The sequence below is a fragment of the Triticum aestivum genome, chromosome 3D (genome assembly GCF_018294505.1).
Source record: "Triticum aestivum cultivar Chinese Spring chromosome 3D, IWGSC CS RefSeq v2.1, whole genome shotgun sequence".
Classification (NCBI taxonomy): domain Eukaryota; kingdom Viridiplantae; phylum Streptophyta; class Magnoliopsida; order Poales; family Poaceae; genus Triticum; species Triticum aestivum.
Genome location: NC_057802.1, coordinates 540,298,085 through 540,318,232, shown reverse-complemented (window position 1 = coordinate 540,318,232; position 20,148 = coordinate 540,298,085).

The following is a 20,148-nucleotide window of genomic DNA, read 5'->3' as shown; positions in this document are numbered from 1 at the left end:
CTAAAAATAAACTTGTTCTATTAATTTTCATACTAAAAATAAACTAGTTATATTAATTCAACTAGTTCAAATCTCATATATATACCTAATTAATATCTAGCCAATTCATCTAAAATTGACATTAATATTTAACATCTTTTCCATATAATTCATCTAACATTAACATTCTAACATTCTAATCTACGTAATTCATCTAACATTAACATTCTAACATTCTTATCTACGTAATTCATCTAACATGAATCTAAACAACAGAAAACAGAAAATAAGTAAAAAAATATGTGTGTGTGTGTATGTGTGTGTACGAGCGGGGGGCGGCGGCGTACGGGCGGCGGCGCGAGACGGCGATGCGACGGGGACGGCGCGACGACGGGCGGCGGGCCGGGGGCGACGGCGCGATCGAGACGGCGGCGACGGGCGGCGGGGGCGACGACGTACGACGGGCGGCGGGGGCGACGGCAGTGACGGCGACGACGGGCGGCGGGGCCGGCGAGGGTGGCGCGCGATGGGCGACGGCGCGGCGGCGGCGGCGATGTCGCGCGAAGAAGTTGGGGAAGAAGTGGGTCGATGAAACTGATTTTTTCGTAAGTGCCATATATATATAGGAGGGGCCTTTAGTACCAGTTGGAGCCACCAACCGGTACTAAAGGCTAATTTTCGCCAGGTCAAGCGGCGGGAAACGGCCCCCTTTAGTACCGGTTCGTGGCTTGAACCGGTACTAATGGTTGTGCGCTGCCACCAGCGGTGCACAATGTTTAGTCCTACCTCGCCGAGCGAATGGCAGCCGCACTGGTTTATAAACCCAGCAGCGGCTGCTCCTTCGAACTTCTCGATATAGCAGGCTTCTGGGCCTAACTTCGGCGCGCTGCCCTGTGAGCCTGCTGGCCCTTTTGGGCCTGTATTTGCAAACCATTGGTCTGGCAGGCCCACTGGGCAGCGCCCCAACAATTTTTATATAATTTTCTTCTGCGGGTGAAATGATGATACCATGCCAAGTTCCAACATTTTCAGAGTTCATTTTGTAGTGATTTTCAATTTTACCGTCATTTAGCTCTCTAAACAAATCAGTAAATGACTGAAAAACAGCAAATGATGTCAGAACATGTTGAAAATTGATGACGTCGCTTTGAATGATGCATACTGAACACAAAAATAGGCTGGAGTTCAAAAAAGTTTAAAAAACATTGAAGTGCCCGTGTAACAGATGAGTTCTCGTGCGAAACCCTGATACTCCGAAAGAGATTGTCCAGTTTGTACACGAGGTGCGTCCAGTTTTTGCCGTGATCCTCTCTACTCTTTTGCACATGCTATGCGGGTGAAATGATGATACCATGCCAAGTTCCAACATTTTCAGAGTTCATTTTGTAGTGATTTTCAATTTCACCGTCATTTAGCTCTCTAAACAAATCGGTAAATGACTGAAAAACAGCAAATGATGTCAGAACGTGTTGGAAATTGATGACATCGCTTTGAATGATGCATACTGAACGCAAAAATAGGCTGGAGTTCAAATAAGTTTAAGAAACATTGATTATCATAAAAAATACATTGATTATCAATTATCTTTTTGTGTACAATCTGAATTGTCAATATGAGTCCTCAACGGTTTAGAAACCGGTGAAGACTCATATTGCGACCACAAATTCTACACACAGAGTTCAATGAAGACCAAGTGCTTGTGATAGTTTGAGAAGTAACATATTTAAGGTGGTAAAAATCTTGCTAGGGGAGCGAGGTGGGACTAAAAACAGCTTGCCACAACCTCTTTACTACCGGTTCGTGGCATGAACCGGTACTAAAGGTTCGCCCCGAACCGGTACTAAAGATCTCCTCCCGCCTAGCCGTTTGAACCGGCACTAATGGACACATTAGTGCCGGCTCAAATGCAAACCGGCACTAATGTGTCTCACATTTGACCCTTTTTCTACTAGTGACTATCTCGGTTATGCATATGTCGCAGGCCAGGTGTGCCATGGATATTGCGGATGCACGCGGTGCATGGATGATACGACGTCTCAGCAGCTAACGTCAAGGAAAGATGCCGGGTCTGGAAAAATCGTGTACATGGGGCATCGAAGATGGCTCGAACCGGACGACCCGTGGAGAAACCGTGGCGATCTATTCAATGGTCACGCTGAGCATCGAGGACCTCCACGTAAGCGGAGCGGCGCCGAAATCGATGAGCTGTTGAAAAACTGGGAACAGTGCCCCGCACGGGGAAAGACGATGAAAAAGGCGTCGGAGCCGCTGCTGAAGGTATGAAAGACGAGGTCTGTGTTCTGGGACTTGGAGTACTGGCACAAACTCGATATACCTCATTGCCTTGATCAAATGCATATCTGTAAGAATGTCCTTGAGAGCTTGCTCGCGACACTGATGAACATGCCGGATAAGACCAAGGATGGGCCGAAGGCAAGAAAAGACTTGCAAGATTTGAATATGAGGGAAGATCTGCACATGCCGCCCCGTAAAAAGTCAGACGACACAGAGACGAAGACAGAGGCGCCGGAGAAGAAGGGCAAGAAAGTAAAGGAAGAGGATTATTGCCCCCCTTCTTGCTTCACCTTATCAATTCTTTAAGTGCCTTACCGGAGTCAAAGTTAGTTCCGGTTACTGTGGCAAGATAAGCAGATACCTAGACACAGACAAGAAAAGGTTCAGCGGGATGAAGTCCCATGACTGTCATGTGATGATGACGCAGATACTACATGTTGCCCTTAGAGCGATAATGGACAAGCACGTCCGTGACATGCTTATTGGTCTCTGCAAATTTTTCGACGTCATCTCTCGAAAGTCGATCAGTGTGAAGCAGCTCCGAAGGCTACAGGAAGAGATCGTTGTGATACTGAATGAGCTTGAGATGTACTTCCCGCCCGCGTTCTTTGACGTCATGGTGCATCTGTGTGTCCATATTGTGGATGACATAATAGACCTGGGGCCGTCATTCCTGCACAACATGATGCCGTTTGAGAGGATGAATGGGATCATCAAAGGATTCGTTCGTAACATGTCCCGTCCGGATGGAAGCATCGTCCAGGGCTATCTGACACAAGAGTGCATCTCTTTCTGCGTGAACTTTCTATATGGCGCAGACCAGCCGCCTGGTGTTGGTGTTGGTTTGCCCGTTAACAAGCACGAATTGTGGAGATTCGTGCCGGAACGTCCACTTTACATTTTAAAGAAAGGGTACAAAAGCATATTTATTCTGAATCAGACGGCGAAATGCACTGGAATGGGAGGCTCGAAGGAGAAGGTCACTCCAACGGTCGCAGGGAACTGCACATGGCATACTCAGATCGACGCAACGACTTTGACAGAGCAAACTTGGTAGTGCTACAACACCTAGACGAGGTAGATCCTTTCGTGGCACTGCACAAAGAAATTATCGCAAATAAATATCGTGAGAGGGGGGTATGCAGGACGGACGCCGAAGTTACTAGAGAGCACAACTCCACTTTCCTGCATTGGTTCAAATAGCATATTATTGCTAATCCCCCGGAGGAGGGCTCTAAGGACGGATTGCTCATATACGCCTTAGCACATGGCCCCTCGCCCAACCTCCTCACCTATTAGGCATACGATATCAACATATACACGTTCTACACGGAGGCCAAATATATGGACAGTGATGATCATAACTCAGGGGTGACGATGGAATGCATGACCGGCAGTGACAACGGCGCAACTGAGAGATTTTACGGAAGGGTCGAGGAGATCTGGGAGCTTGACTACTCCGGACTGCACAACACGACAATGTTCCGTGTCAGATGGGCTAAGAATGTCGAAAGAGAAAACCGGTATTTCTCTACCATGACTATACCTGACGCCAAGAGCGCTACCGTGAACGCTATCGCAAAAAAGAGCCATGGGTACACGCTAAGCATGTGACACAATGCTTCTTCATAACCGACCCGCGCAATCCCAGCCGTGTTGTCCCGAGGAGAGGCAAAAAGAACACCATTGGAATGGATGGAGTCGCCAACGAGGAAGACTACGACCACTACGGCAACCCAATGAGGAAAGATGACGGTGAGGATGAAGTATACGTCAAAAGAAGAATCAATACTACATTACCTAAGAAAAATCGTACTCCATGGAAAAGGAAAAGTCACAATGAGGGGCTCAATTATTCTTCAACGAACAAGAAGGGAAAGAAGCTCACTCAAAAACGAAAACGTCAACGTTGAGGAACCGACAAATGATGTAATATATATACACACTTAGCCATTATGCATGAGTCCAATGATGTAATATATATGTTCCTAGTTTGTATACATACTTAACCGTCAAATGATGCAATATATATCGCCTTCCCTTCGTTCACTGCTCTCGGAAAAAAAGTGAGAGAAAATAGAAGGAAACAAACAGGAAAACTGCTATAGGTACTGGTTATAGCAGTAGCACTTTTCTAGAAAAACGCTACAGCTAGTCAAGATAGCAGTAGAGGTTTCCCAATAAAACCGATATAGCTACCTGTAATAGCAGTAGCGACCTCTGCATAAAACCGCTATAGCTAACTTAGCTATAGCGCATTCTGTTTAAGCGCGCTACTACTATGTCCACTTAACCCCCAAAATCCCCACTCTCTCTTCATCCCGCCTCTTTTCCCCCAAATCCCCACTCTCTCTTCCCCCGTTGCGCCGCCGGAGCCCTGCCCTCGCCGCGCCCCTGCGCTTGCCCCCGACCCCGGCGCTCGCCCACGGCCCCGACCCCGGCCCTGGCACTCGCCCACGGCCCCGACCCCAGCGCTCGCCCACGGCCCCGGCCCCAATCCCGACCCCGGCCTCGACCCCGACCCCGCCCCGGCTCCGGCCCCGGCGCTCGACCCCGACTCCGACCCCGACCAGCCTCGGCCGTCGTCGGGCCTGCACCCTCTGTAAGCCCCCCACCGCTCCTCCTCTCTCTGCTAGCTAGGGTTCTTTGGTTAATTTACTTAGGTTTTTGTTAGAGCAGTAGGTTAATTAGGTTATCTATTTAGTTATGAATTAAGCTAGGTTTTTTAGTTTAGGTAATTCTTGCATTTTTCTTCAAGTTCTATATTTTTCTTCCTTTTATATGCAAATTTGAAGTGGACATGTGATATGTGGCATGTGATGTTTTGGACATGTCATATTTGGAATTTGGACATGATGATTATGTGCACGGTAAATGATCCGAGTGGCCTATGTTACGCCGGAATGTTGATTCATTTCCGTTCCGGTGAATTTCAGGCGCTCAATATGTCCATTTTTTTAGCAAAGGTCATGCCGAAATTTTCCGTGAATTTTGGCATGACTTGTGCTAGACAGTAGGCATATCGAGTGCCGGGAGTTGGTGGGAAACGATATTCCGGCAAACATAGATATTTTTTTATGTCATTTCTCATTTTTTTCATAGTTTTAGAATTAAACGAGGAGACTTAATCATAGGAAACATGTCGAACAACGAAGAAACCGGGCCTTTTGATCAAGATGCAGACGAGATGGATTATGACGGTGAACAAGAGTACCTCGATTTTTTGTCTGCTAAGCAACATCAAGGTTTGCAGGTCGGCCTTGATGATGGTACTGACGCCGACATCGACACCGACGGCGCTGGCACCGATGGCGGCGCCGAGACCGACGGGGAAGGTACCGGCGGGGAAGGTATCGGCACCGATGCCGCTATCGAAAAGAAGAAGCAGAAGAAGCAGAGGATACGAAAACCTAACAAACTAGGCATTGGACGACTTGTGATCACAAAGATGGCACCTGGCAAGTTTGAGCCATTAGATCCAGAAGAACCTCGCAAGTGCTATGGGAACCAAGTAGGATGCATCCTACGGGAATGTGCGAGCATCAACGACGATGACTTACGGAGTAAAGAACATTTGACGCAGTTGCTCCTGACGAAGTTGCACAAGAGATTCAAGTTCCCCGACCGGGATGATAACATAGAACAACCGTGGGATGATCCAAGATGAAAAAGATTAACAATCACGCCATGGGCATGTTCAGCAATGATTTGGCCTCCTGTCCAAGATTCTGGAGGAAAATCTGACACTTACAGAAGAGGAGTTCGAAAAGTTCAAGGACACTTGCGCTACCGAGGCAGCCAAGGCTAAAGCTGCGAAATTCAAGAGCCTTCAGCAAACGAACACGGGGAAGCATCGCCTCGGAAGCCGTGGCTACATCGGTAAAAGGCCCATATGGGATAAGGAGGACGCAGAACGTGAAGCCGCGGGTCTCCTAGACCCCTTCGCGAAGTTCACCAACCCCTTGGAGCGTGACTTCATTAGGGCCCGCTACAAGTGGGACAAGGAAAAGAAGGTTTTTTACACGGACCAGATCACGAGGAGATTGATTAGACTACTGGTAATTATTCTTTTACCACCTTACATTTAGCTCCAGATCTAGTCGACTACACATTCCTAAACGGTCCACGTTCCTTCTGCAGGAGAAGCAACACCAACTTACAGACGAAATCCCTACTTCTCCGATGAGGCCCAAGTGGGACACTCCTCTCAACCGGGCCTTGAACGAACTTAAGGGACTCCCTTTGGGCCAGCGGCCGCAATATGGTCGTGTGCACGGCGCCGGAGATGGCGCCACGTGGAAGGTGTTTTACAACGAGGGCCCGGAGGCCAAGAAGCAGAAAAAAAAGTTTAGTCAGGCGGACATCAACGAGAAGGTGAAGCTTGCATTCGAGAAAAAACAGCTGAGGACGCAAAAAAAACAGCCGAGGAGAAAAATGAGTTGCTACAGCAAGTAGTCAGTGCAGTTGTAACTGCGTGCAGAAATGATTTAGCTATTAACTTGGTCCCGGGTATCATCAACTGGACGAAGGAAAATCCAGACAAGACGGTACATGATTTCCCGTTGCCCAGATTCGTCGCGAGCAACTCTGTGAACAACAACACCACCGCACCATCACTTGCTCACGCAACCGGGCCTCCTCTCGCACTCGCACCCGCTCATAGCAGCCCGTCCTCAGTCTCTGGCGCGCTAGGTGGGCCTTCGTCTTTGGCTGAGCTCGACGCTCTCACGGTAATTACATGTCGCACGATCATATATATCTATAATATTCCATTTCCATTGCCTTTCGGATGTTTTACGCCACAGACATGTGTTTGCAGGCCGAGGAAACCCCGTGCACCGTACTCTACTTGATCAAAGGCCGGAAGGTGGACGTGGGAAAAGGGGTGATAATGAAGCCCTTGGATCTCACGTTCCACAACCAGCCGATGCCCGCTGGGCACTTCAGGGTTACCTTGTCGAGTGTGACATCAGGGCACGAGGATTTGCCTCCTCCATTACGCCTAGGAGGAGAGGACGACGAGACCCCGCCGCGGATTGGAAGCTGCAAGGGCTGGGTGCTGCTATGGCCGAAGAATCTTCTTCGTCTGGAGCCGGCCGAGAGCACACCAATAACCACCACTAGTAGAAAAAGGGCCTATTGTCCCGGTTCGTGAGGGCCTTCTGTCCCGGTTTGTGAACCGAGACTAAAAGGTCGTTACTAATGCCTTGGCATTTAGTTTCGGTTCTTACATGAACCGGGACAGAAGGTCCTCCACGTGGCCGCTACGGCCAGCCTAGGCAGGGGGGCCTTTGGTCCCGGTTGGTGACACCAACCGGGACCAATAGGCATCCATGCGTCAACATCTGGCTGGAGCTGAGGTTTTTGTTTTTTTAAGGGGCTGATTTAGGGGTTTGGGGGGTTAATTTAGGTTGTTATTAGGTAGCTATTAGAGAGAAGTGTCCTCTCTTATATCTCCGCTGATATATAATAACTCTTCATGCGCGCATCATGCATCATCATATATAATAACAAGTCCTACTAATCATCATCATACAATTTCTACTCGTTATTAATAACAAGTCATACGATCATCATCCTCATAGTCATAGAACCAACCCTACTTAATTGTTCTTAGCACATGATCATCAGTATTAGGTAGGACCGAAATACCCTCTTTAAGGTAAAATAGCATAAAACAATATAGACCCTGACTCTCCATTATGGAGAATGGAGATCATCCTGTCTCCAATTCTTGCGCTTCGCATCCTTTTGCTTCCAAGAACCTCCTTGCGACTGTCCATACATTTTTTCCATTCTTTGATTTGCATGTCTCCACTTCTTTTAGAAATCCGGTATGGACAGTTGAGATTCGTAGGATGACCTGGTTGTATGTTCAAAACATCAAGCCTACCATTCTGATACATCAAATGAGGCACACAATCCTCTGGGATTATCTGTTGAAAAACATAGTAATAACTTCATAGTTAGCAATGATGTACTAGTTTTAGAAGTATGCAAAAGATGCACGGATGTCGTAATAGTAAGAAATCTTACCAGGGTATCTCCATAGTAGTTACCGTAGTTCAACACGTGCACTAGTGGCACGTATTGACCATAATGTGGAGGAGTTTTACAATAGATATTGTAATTCTCAAGATCAGTACAAAATCCGACCAAATGAGTTTTCTCCTTATAAGTTAACACAGAGCCATCGGTGTAGTAGGTTCTGTCTACCATATTCCGCACATTGTTTGAACAATCAAAATAAGCTGTCAATGAAAATAAGCTGTCAACTATTTTGAAATGAACAATATAAATTAGCTAATAACTATGTTTGAGAAACTCACATAGCGGTACAATTGGAGGCGTATCAACAAGGACCCAAATGTCCATATTGTCTTGCTCGATGTCAAGATCACCAAGATCCATGGTGATAAGCATACCCTCATCAAAACCATACATCTTGCAAGATGTATGGTTTTGATGAGGGTATGCTTATCACCATGGCATGGGATAAGCTAGCCAAATTGTATGATGTATGGTTTTGGGATGTATTGTCTTGCATGGCATCAAAACCATCACCAAGATGTATTGTCTTGCATGGCATGGGATAAGCTAGCCAAATTGTAAAAGATGAAAATTACACGTTGAAATAGTTGAAGTCGTGCTTAATTACGAAAAAATAACACTTGTCGTCGTTGCGTACCGTTTCAACATCGAAGGTCTCCTCCGGCTTAATACTGAAGCGCCGATCTTCGTCCAGGTGAGGCCTGTCGCACTGACCTCGGTCGTCGTGGCACCAGTCGCACTCCCCCGGGAGACTTTCGTCGTCCGAGTACGACATTTGCTATGTTCATAATTCAAATATTAAACGTCTACAATTAAATATATGTACTAAAAAACCTAAGTTAGATCATTATTATTCATCACGGGTTGACTATCGGTTTGTCGAGTCTTTTCTTGACAACTCTCAGCTCACGTGGTGTATACATTCGACCGTTGGTGATGGTCGCTCCTCCATTTGTCCCCGAGTGCATTACACCAAAATGTCTAGCACACGGGAACAAAGGACAAGCGACCCCACGACAACAGTCGGGATTCTTCGTCCTCTCATATATATACGGTGGAACTCTCCCTTGAGCTCCTCCTTTGTTCCCCTGTGCTCTCACAGTCGGGATTCTTCGTCCTCACTGATTCCTCTCTGACATTTGCGACCGTCGGTGATGGTAGCTCCTCCTTTCGTTCTCGAGTGCATTACACCAAATTGTCTAGCACACGGGAACGAAGGAGAAGCTACCCCCACGACAATAGTCGGGATTCTTCGTCCTCTCATATATGGTGGAGACTCGACAAACTTACAGTCAACCCGAAATATCGTTTAATTATCTTTCTAAAAGAGGATTTGGCTAGTCTCACCTTGATGTCGGAGGGGGCGGTGACGGGGACGACGGCGGGGATGATGGAGGGGCCGGGGGCTCCTAGATTTCTGCGAAAACAAAAACCCTATAAGCTATCAACTAATCATATGCATACGCCTTGCATAGTGCTCTCCAATTTTAGCATTCAAAGTAGGAGTAGTTTTCCACTTTGAGCATTCAATAAGCAAAATCAAATCACAAAATAAAGTAGTATTCAAATTAGGATGCATTCAATTATAAGCAAAACTACATCATCTCCATGCGTCCGTACATCGTCGAATATTATCACTAATACACCTCGAATACTATCATACATATAGCATCGCTAGTACAGCTAGAACTGTAGCGCCCGACGGATATCGGCGCGGGCGGTGGACACCCAAAGGGACGGAACCACCACAGGATCATAGCTCCAGTGAGATCCCTGAAGAACCTGCCAGGTATTGTCGAACCTGCCCTCCAACGCAACTATGTAGCGACGGACGTGCTGGTCCTCCTCGCTGACACGGTGACGTACCACCTCCGCGGTGTCCGGAAGCCTCGGCGCCGTCACTGGCCCACGCGACCGCCACCAACAAGGATCGGGTCAACGACGGGCTGGCTCCTCACCAACCTACGCCCACCGGAAGGTAGCACCTCCCAAAACCAGCCCGGCGGAGCCCAGTCCCGGACCTTGGCCCTCTGATCAAGCCGGCCTCCTCCACCGAGTCGACGACGAGGATGCGGGATAGGCATCGTCGACGTCGATGCGGGAATAATTGCTTTAACTAAAAAAACAAACTAGTTCTATTAATTTCCTTGCTAAAAATAAACTACTTCTATAGTAAAATAAACTAGTTCTGTTAAATCAACTAGTTCAACTACTAATTAAGCACTTACTATAAATAAAATAAAGTAGTTTTATTAATTAATCAACTAGTTCAACTACTAAGCACTTACTATAAATAAATAAAATAAAGTAGTTCTTACTAAAAATAAACTACTTCTATATATAGTAAATTTAATAAAGTAGTTTTATTAATTAATCAACTAGTTCAACTAGTTCTATTATTTTTCTAACTAATTCTATTAAACACTTTCTCTTCTTATTCTATGAACAAAATTACAACAGAAAAAAATCATAAAAATTCTATGAACAAAATTACAACAGAAAAAAATTATAAAAATTCTATGAAAAAATTGACATATTCTTTGTATATATATGAACACACAAACATTTGCATATTCAACAATAATATTACAAAAAAATCTATGAACAGAAAAAATTATAACATTTGCATATTCTAACAGAAAAAAAATCTATGAACAAAAAAAATCTATGAACATCTAAATTAGGAAAATTCATATGAGCTCACTAAGGGGGCGGCGATCGACGAGGAGGCAGGGCATGGGGGCGACGGTGAGGGGCGCGGCCACGGGCGACGAGGAGGCAGGGGGCGGCGACGGCGACGGTGAGGGGCGCGGCGACGGGCGACGAGGAGGCAGGGGGCGGAGGTGAGGGGCGCGGCGACGGGCGACAAGGAGACAGGGGGCGCGGGGCGGCGACGGCGTCTGGGCGGCGCGGGACGGCGTCGGAGGCAGGGGCGACGACGGCGACGGCGAGGCGCAGAGGGGCAGCCTGGTGGCGGCGTCGGGGCGGGATCGAAAACCTGAACGAAAAATTTCACAAGTGATGTATATATAGACGGAGCATTGGTCCCGGTTCGTGACAGCAACCGGAACGAATGCGACCTTTAGTCCCGGTTGGTGCCACCAGCCGGGACCAAAGGCCTCGGCCTTTGGTCCCGGCTGGTGGCACTAACCGGGACTAAAGGGGCGGCATTGGTACCGGTTGGCGCCACGAACCGGTACCAATGCACCCCTTTAGTCCCGGTTGGTGCCACCAACCGGGACCAAAGGCCTTGTGCTGTTGCGCCCGCGTCGAACATTTAGTCCCACCTCGCTAGTTCAGAGGGGCGCGCAGTGGTTTATAAGCCCCACTGCCGCACCCCTCTCGAGCTCCTCTCCATTGCAGGCTTACGGGCCTAATTGTCACTGCTATGCCTGATGGACTTACTGGGCCTTCTACGGGCCTGAATCCTGGCCCATCGATGGGTTTCTAGTCGTATTCAGGCCGTGGTGGCCCAGTAGGTGGCATATTTTTTATTTTTTGCCTGTTTTTTTGTTTTCTGTTTTGCTTTATTTATTTTGTTTTGTTTCTACTTACAACAAAAAACTTATTTATTTTATTTTATTTTATTTTGTTTCTAATTACTTATTTATTTTACTTTATGATAATTCTTTTTGCTATTAAAGTTTCTATCAAAAAAAGTTCTTTATGAAAATTGTTTTTGCTTTTAATGATTTTCACAGAAAATCATTCGATAATTCTAGTTGCATCAATTTTATATGATTTTAGTTTCAATAATACTAGAGGTTTCTTATAATGTTTTGAATAGAAAATACTTTGTTAATTTTAGTTTCATAAATTTTATTAAAGTTTATTTTATTTTGTTTCTACATATATATTTTAATAAAGTTTATATTATTTTGTTTCTTATTACTTATTTATTTTATTGTATTTTTTCATGCACCATTTTTCATGCATTTACTAATAATTTTGAGCTATAAGACCCTAAAATTGAAAAGCATTTCAAATGAACTCTGAAAAGGTTGCAAGTTGGCATGGTATCATCATTTCATCCACATAGCATATGCAAGAAAGTTGAGAGGGTTACGGCAAAAACAGGATGCACTTCCTGTACAAAACAGATAATCTCTTTCAGAGTATCAAGATTTCATACGGAAACTCGTCTGTTACAAAGGGATTTCATTTTTTTTAACTTATTTGAACTCCTGACTTTTTGTGTGTTCAAAACGCACCATTCAAAGCCACATCATCATTTTTCAATCCTTTATGACTTCATTTGTTATTTTTCATGCATTCACTAATTATTTTGAGCTATAAGACCCTAAAATTGAAAAGCATTTCAAATGAAATCTGAAAAGGTTGAAAGTTGGCATGGTATCATCATTTCATCCACATAGCATGTGCAAAAAGTTGAGAGGGTTACGGCAAAAACTGGATGCACTTCATGTACAAAACGGACAATCTCTTTCAAAGTATCGGGATTTCATACGGAAACTCGTGTGTTACAAAGGGATTTCATTTTTTAAAACTTATTTGAACTCCTGACTTTTTGTGTGTTCAAAATGCACCATTCAAAGCCACATCATCATTTTTGAATCCTTTCTGACTTCATTTGTTATTTTTCATGCATTTACTAATTATTTTAAGCTATAAGACCCTAAAATTGAAAAGCATTTCAAATGAACTCTGAAAAGGTTGAAAGTTGGCATGGTATCATCATTTCATCCACATAGCATGTGCAAGAAAGTTGAGAGGGTTACGGCAAAAACTAGATGCACTTCGTGTACAAAACGGACAATCTCTTTCAAAGTATCGGGATTTCATACGGAAACTCGTCTGTTACAAAGGGATTTCATTTTCAAAAACTTATTTGAACTCCTGACTTTTTGTGTGTTCAAAATGCACCATTCAAAGCCACATCATCATTTTTCAATCCTTTCTGACTTCATTTGTTATTTTTCATGCATTTACTAATTATTTTGAGCTATAAGACCCTAAAATTGAAAAGCATTTCAAATGAACTCTGAAAAGGTTGAAAGTTGGCATGGTATCATCATTTCCTCCACATAGCATGTGCAAGAAAGTTGAGAGGGTTACGGCAAAAACTGGATGCACTTCGTGTACAAAACGGACAATCTCTTTCAAAGTATCAGGATTTCATACGGAAACTCGTCTGTTACAAAGGGATTTCATTTTTTTAAACTTATCGGAACTCTTGACTTTTTGTGTGTTAAAAATGCACCATTCAAAGCCACATCATCATTATTCAATCCTTTATGACTTCATTTGTTATTTTTCATGCATTTACTAATTATTTTGAGCTATAAGACCCTAAAATTGAAAAGCATTTCAAATGAACTCTGAAAAGGTTGAAAGTTGGCATGGTATCATCATTTCATCCACATAGCATGTGCAAGAAAGTTGAGAGGGGTACGGCAAAAACTGGATGCACTTCGTGTACAAAACGGACAATCTTTTTCAAAGTATCGGGATTTCATACGAAAACTTGTCTGTTACAAAGGGATTTCATTTTTTAAACTTATTTGAACTCCTGACTTTTTGTGTGTTCGAAATGCACCATTCAAAGCCACATCATCATTTTTCAATCCTTTCTGACTTCATTTGTTATTTTTCATGGATTTACTAATTATTTTGAGCTATAAGACCCTAAAATTGAAAAGCATTTCAAATGAACTCTGAAAAGGTTGAAAGTTGGCATGGTATCATCATTTCATCCACATAGCATGTGCAAGAAAGTTGAGAGGGTTACAGCAAAAACTGGATGCACTTCGTGTACAAAACGAACAATCTCTTTCAAAGTATCGGGATTTCATACGAAAACTCATTTGTTACAAAGGGATTTCATTTTTTAAAACTTATTTGGACTCCTGACTTTTTGTGTGTTCAAAATGCACCATTCAAAGCCACATCATCATTTTTCAATCTTTTCTGACTACATTTGTTATTTTTCATGCATTTACTAATTATTTTGAGATATAAGACCCTAAAATTGAAAAGCATTTCAAATGAACTCTGAAAAGGTTGAAAGTTGGCATGGTATGATCATTTCATCCACATAGGATGTGCAAGAAAGTTGAGAGGGTTACGGCAAAAACTGGATGCACTTCGTGTACAAAACGGACAATCTCTTTCAAAGTATCATGATTTCATACGGAAACTCGTCTGTTACAAAGGGATTTCATTTTTTGAAATTTATTTGAACTCCTGACTTTTTTGTGTGTTCAAAATGCACCATTCAAAGCCACATCATCATTTTTCAATCCTTTCTGACTTCATTTGTTATTTTTCATGGATTTACTAATTATTTTGAGCTATAAGACCCTAAAATTGAAAAGCATTTCAAATGAACTCTGAAAAGGTTGAAAGTTGGCATGGTATCATCATTTCATCCACATAGCATGTGCAAGAAAGTTGAGAGGGTTACAGCAAAAACTGGATGCACTTCGTGTACAAAACGAACAATCTCTTTCAAAGTATCGGGATTTCATACGGAAACTCGTCTGTTACAAAGGGATTTCATTTTTTAAAACTTATTTGAACTCCTTACTTTTTGTGTGTTCAAAATGCACCATTCAAAGCCATAAGACCCTAAAGTTGAAAAGAATTTCAAATGAACTTGAAATTGAAAAGCATTTCAAATGAACTCTTAAAAGGTTGAAAGTTGGCATGGTATCATCATTTCACCCACATAGCATGTGCTAAAAGGTTGAGAGGGTCCCGGCAAAAGGTGGATGCACTTCGTGAACAAAATGGACAATCTTTTTCGAAGTATCAGGGTTTCGGACGAAAACTCATCTGTTACAAAGGGATTTCATTTTCTTGAACTTATTTGAACTCCAGACTTTTTGTGTGTTCAGAATAAACCATTCAAAGAAGAGACTAATTTTGAATGGTGCATATTCAACACACAAAAAGTCTGTAAAGATCGCCAACCCCAACATAAAAAAATGAGCATAGATGCGCCTATGGAGAAGATTCAACCTAAATTCATAATAAATTTCTATGAATTTCAGATAAATTCACTATGAATTTAGGTCAAATTCCCTGTATAAGGGCATCTATTTTCATTTTGAGAGGAGCTCAACAAGGCAGAGAGGGACGGGCTTATAAACCGGTGTGAGCGCCCTTCGATTGGCGAGGTGGGACTAAACTCTGACCGCAACGAGGACCAACCCTTTAGTCCCGGTTTGTGGTACAAACCGGGACTAATGGTCATGGGCCAGGGGCGAGGCCCATTGGTCCCGGTTCGTGTGTGGAACCAGGACCAAAAGGTCCAGACGAACCGGGACCAGTGGCCCACGTGGCCCGGCCGGACCCCTGGGCTCACGAACCAGGACTAATGCACCCCATGGGTCCCGGTTCGTGCACAACTGGGACTAATGGGTTGGCCAGGCCCGAACGAAAGCCCTGTTTTCTACTAGCACATCAACAAGCATGTATGGAGACCACCACCCCACCTACGCAACTAACAGCTCCTGTAGTGTCGGGTGAGAGCGGCGGACGACGTTATGAAGGGGTGCAATAGTACTGCCTGATGTAATCGCTACAGTAGAATAGAGAATGGATTATGAGACGGAGGAGACGGAGGACCCAATGGGTTTCCTCAATACAAACGCGTATGAGGGTGACTTAGATATGATGAGTCAACCATATGACGAATCAGGCTATCAGCATGATGCTAATGAGGATATGGATGATCTGCCCGGGCAGGAACGTCGTAGTAGGGATTGCAAGAAGTCTCTCTTCATGAAATCCTCACAGGATACGCCTGAAGATGCCGCCTCAACACAGGCTCAACTAGCCGGGGGTCATACAGTGCTTAGCCCGGCAACACTGGGGTAGGGGTTAAGGAAGGGTCTGGAAGGTGTGCCCAAGAAAAAGGAGAGGAAGAGATCGGGGAAGATAGCTGCCTCCAAGCAAACCAGAGCACATAGCAGCCAGACGGTGGATTCTGAAGAGCGTGTACCCGTGAAAGGTGCAGCCATGTTCCATCTCACGGGCGAGCCGATGCTACCGCCGAAACCGCTGGAGGCACTATCAGGGGATCTCAGCAGACTGCACGACCATGTGCTGTCGACTAAGGATCCAGGATATCCGACATACGCGGCTCGTGTGCCTGAGGGGAAGTGCTACGTCGACACACGGCCTGCGGAGGTGTTCTTCCTGCGGTTTGACCATATCTTTGAGATGTTTCTGACAAGGCGGCTCGATTTTACAATCGCCCGCCTTTTTGCGCTACATATGAGCTCCGTCATGAAGAGAGAAGAAGTCTTGCAAATCTGTGTGGCGGATCCGTACTACATGCACGAGTCTTTCTTGAGTCTCGGTGACTTTGAGCGTGAAACTGCTAGGGAGTACCTCCAAAACTTCGTGGTAGAGAATAAGGACCAGGAAATTGTCCTCCTGCCTTATCATCCAAAGTAAGTCAGTTCCGGACAACCCTTTGGTACATTTCAATCATTTCTTCTCGCTCATATGGAGAATAATTTGAGGTGTCTTTTTCCCGCAGCAACGGGCGCGCCGTCCTTATCGTTCTTTACTCGCGAGTCTCCCACGCCGTGTATTTCGACCCTACCAGAGACTACGAGAAGAAGGACTACACCCACATAATGAATATTCTAGATGATGCTCTCCAAGGCTTCAACATTAGGGGTGGCCACCTACAGATTAGGAAACAAAGGAACAAGAAGTTGGGTTTCTCGCATAAAACTAACTTCTGCTGCATCCATGTCCCAAAACCAAGCAAGAAAGATGGATTCTACCTCCTCCATCTCATGATTGAGTTCAACACGGATCACCAAAAGATTCGTATGACAACCAGAAACGATGATCATATCCGCAAGTGGGTAGAATCTCATGGAGAAGCGGATTATAAACTTAGAGATGACTTCTTTCGCATCCAAAGGGACATTGCGACGATCATCATGAAAGAAGTCGTCGATGAGAAGGGGATGTTCCACCACGGCCCTATATCGCGAGCTGGCGTCCGAACTCGCATAGGCATGCAATGTCATCACCTCACGCCGTTCAAGAAGCTAGGGTCCATCCTTGATGATATGGAAGGATGGAACTTCTGGTGATTTACGATGCCGATGATGATGATATGTGTGGGTTGAACTTGTATACTTTCTGTAGCGATTAAACTTTCTGATGTCCACGATCCCTGCCGGACTTGCGTAACGCTACTTTGTTAGTTTGGGTACGATGACATGTGAACCTCTAGTTAATTAGTTTGCGTACTATATGTTGCATCTAGTTGCTAACCCTTTCTTTTTCGTGTTGCTCTAGTATTTTTTGTTGCATATGATCGTACATTCTTTTGATGAAGATGCATCTCTAACAGGTACCTAGATTCTTGATGGCGAAGGAGTGCTATGTCGTGTACGAAGGGAAGGTTCCGGGAGTGTACGACGAGTGGTATGAGTGTCAGGCGCAAGTGGAGGGGGTCTCGGGCTCCAGCTATAAAGGCTTCAAAAGCAGACAAGAAGCGGAAGCTAGTTACTTGAGATTCAGGCTAGCGCGAGAGAGAGGCATCATAACCACCGCCTCATGTACTGCATAGTTCTGCTATCACTCATAGTGATAGCACTTCTCGCGTATATCATTGTTTAGATGGATGACGTTGTAGATGCAAGTATTCGAGACTTGCATGTATCGCTATTTTCAAGATGATGACGAGAGACCACTTTGTGTTGGATGATGATTATGATGAGACTATTTGTATGTATATGCTATGATTACATGTGTGGTCTCGCAGCCATTTGTATGTGTATGATGATGAAATTTGTATGTGCTAAAGATTGTTGTATAAAGCCTGTTCAAATACAAAATAAATATGCAGAAAAAAAACAAAAACTAATAAAATTAGAAGTAGCGAGGGAGAAAAGTTAGCAGCAGCGTGCAACTAGCAGTAGCGCGGCCTATAAAAGTACGCTAGAGCTATTAGCAGTAGCGCGCTTCTATACAGCTCGCTGTTGCTACGCTTGTATAGCAGTAGCGCGGGCAGACACGCGCTGCTGCTACAGGTTAGCTGTAGTGCCGTATCAGTAGCGCGTGTACCCGCGCTATTGCTATACCTAAAATCCGCGCTGCTGCTAGGCTTTTCCCTAGTAGTGTTAGCTGGTGACTGGTGCAGCAGAACAGCAGACCAAACAGGTTTGGCAGTGCCTACTAGCGCAGTATTTGTCTGCTCGAGGAATATCTAAACATACACACACATTTCTGGTCAATTGCACGCCTCCTGAAATTCAGGCTGTTTGGAGATTGGCAGCTCAACCTTCCCGACATGATCATTGATTCATGTTCGAACAAACAACAAACGACCTCATCGAAAAAAAAAACCAACAAACGACCGATCACCATCATCCAACCGCATTAGCCGATTTTCGGATTGATTAAACACCAACGGACTGGACATACTGGAGCAGTATCTTTGACCGAACGTACTTGCACTGGGGATTCCTCTGCCTCCCAGATTGTCTGGCGAGCGGGAGCAGCTACCAACTGTTGTCCCTGGGTTTGCGACGGGGACGTGATCTACTTGCAGATACTGTAGTAATTGAGCGCACTGCCAAGCGCAAGAAACAGGTATAGCGCTCTCCACTCCAGTAGGCACGGGTAATTTCGGACTAGGGTTTTGAACGAAACGAACAACATTTCGAGTAGTGGCAAGTGTAACTACGGAGTGCTCCCACTGTGCATGCAATTGATCCGGTGAGGCCACCGGTAGTTAAGAAGCTACTCCTATTGTGCGAAGGTAGGTAGGCAGCTAGGGGGTTGCAGCACGTATGACTTTCTGCTCCTGGCTAGCTAGCTACGCATCAAAGGAAGACCGCTCTAGTGCCTGCTTACCAGCGCCCGTGCATCAGTATGACACCCCACTTCGTTCCTCCGTCGGTCTGGCCCGTGTTGGCTCATCATGCTTGGCGTGACGGCAGTTCAATTCTCCGCACGAAATTTCGAACGAACGAACCCCACATATAGATAAGATATAAACTGTCAAATCTTCGGGGAAATCCGGGGCGTAACGAAGGGCCCTAGTACTGTAACATAATTCAGAATACAACAAGGCTAGAGAATACGGGACGGGCGCGCGGCGGGGCGGGACCGCGCCACGTTCGCTCCGTCCAATCCCTCCACCCGGATCCATCCATGCAGTCGCTGCTGCTGTGGTAGCTGCATCTGCATGCCCTCCCTCGTCGCCTTCCTCAACTTGCCGTTGGCCGAAGAACAGGGGGATGGGAGTGTTAGGTTGATCTCCTTCCAAGACCCGCGCCCTGATCGGGAACGCCCAACCAAACCATGGTTGGTGGGCCCTGTCGCCGCGCTATATAAAGGGGTGGGGGAGACGGCCGCAGAAAATAGGTGATTCACCGTGCGTCCAGAACCCCACCGACATCCCTACCGATCTAGGGTTAGCGCGATATGACGGGAAGCTCCACCGCCGCCACCACCCACGCACACTCGCGCTCACGCCGTTGCCCCTCCACCATGGCCACTGGCGCGAGTTCGTCTGGAGAAACAGAAGGTAGGACCACCGATGATCTAGCCTACTCGATCCCAAGGTCTATCAATGGTATCAGACAGGTTTTGGCTCAGATTTTCGGTAGAAAGAAATCACAGGACAAGTAAACCCCTCCTCAAAGAACCCTAATCTACAGGGCAAAGAACGAATCCTCAACGGAAAAAGTAAGCGCCGCCGCAAGGCCGCGCCGTTCCTCTCGATCCGGACGGGCATCGGCAAGCCGAGCCGTTCGGAAGAAGAACACACCCTGCAAAGGGAAAAGGGGCACCGCAGCCACGCCGTTCGACGGCGGCGCGCTT